Here is a 1,366-nt window from a genome sequence, read left to right as displayed (position 1 = left end):
AAGATAAGAAATTTTCTATCGAACAATCACGCAATCTACACACTTGTGAGAAGTTTGATATGGTTTCGATTTGTTGAAAATCTCCAAGAGTGTATGTTGCAATTAAAATGCTATTCAGAAGGGAAGGAATTGCTAACGTTTCGTATTTTATTACAGCAGAAAGAAAAAGAAAAGATGGATGTTTTCATCTGATTAATCAGAATCAGCAAATAATTTAAATTTGAAATTTCTAAAATATCAGTTCTTTTTCAAACTCTATACGAAAGCAATGACATGCAATACAAATTCAGCTTGAATTACAAGAACAGAAAGTATTTCCATAACAGTGATTACAAGCCACCCATGCTTCACTGGGTCGGATACAATTCAAATGTACGTGTTTCCATCTTGTTTTTACCTGTAATGACCTGGGTTATTAAATCAATCTAGTATACCTATAATAGAAGAGGATTAATTTTTTGTCCATTGTTATAAGTTTGTTAAAAAAAAAAAATAGATTTATAACAAATCATTTCAGATCTCGCTATGCGACAACTGGTAATACGTTAACTTGTAAGAATTATATTTTTTTTTAAATTTAATTGCACAGAGCTGACTAATGTAATAGAGATTTTTTGGTGTTGTAACCATTGCAACTTTTTACAGTTATATTATTACTATTTTGATTATTATTGTAACATTAATTGTATATTTTATAAGCCGATCTTATGTATTTAATTATTTTATTGTAAAGAGGACAACCATAGTTAACTTATATCACACATCTAATTGCCAGAGACTACACACCTTTTTACTTCAGGGTCTTCTAAGCATTATTCTTTGGAAACTTTATTCATTTGCCTTAGTTCAGCACTCTTACACGCTAATATCCAAGTTTTATTTCACTATGCAGTTAATTTGGTTTGCTGATGGTCTTATAGCTCCTTGGTTGCTAGGGACGGAAAATAAATAGTTAGAAGGAGGAAGAAAAGAGGAGACGCCATCGCCATCTTGCAGCGGGAAGACGTTTCTCGGGCTGGGGCGAACCAAAGCCTTGGTTGCCGCCCGAGGAATTGAAGATTCGCGTCATCCGCGGTCGTGTGCTATCTAGAGTTCTCCACACTATTATTTGTGAGAATAGTTCTGGACTGAATAAGTCTCAGATAGGGAGTATCGGCGACATCTAGTGCCAACTTCCGCGTCGGTCCCGTTCGTCCCGTATTGGTTCCGGACGACTGATGTCAGCGCCAGCTACGATCAGCCACGACGTTTGGTGAGACCGATCCAAATTAAAACAGACTTTTTAGGACGAGAGGGAAGTCGATTCTTCAGCCAGACACCTTGCTACTTCAGATCTTCTGTAGTTCGCCAATTACAGCTTCCAGTG

Source organism: Bacillus rossius, chromosome 18, assembly GCF_032445375.1.
Source record: "Bacillus rossius redtenbacheri isolate Brsri chromosome 18, Brsri_v3, whole genome shotgun sequence".
NCBI lineage: Eukaryota > Metazoa > Arthropoda > Insecta > Phasmatodea > Bacillidae > Bacillus > Bacillus rossius.
The sequence above is the reverse complement of the archived record's forward strand: the minus strand, read 5'-3'. Positions refer to the sequence as shown.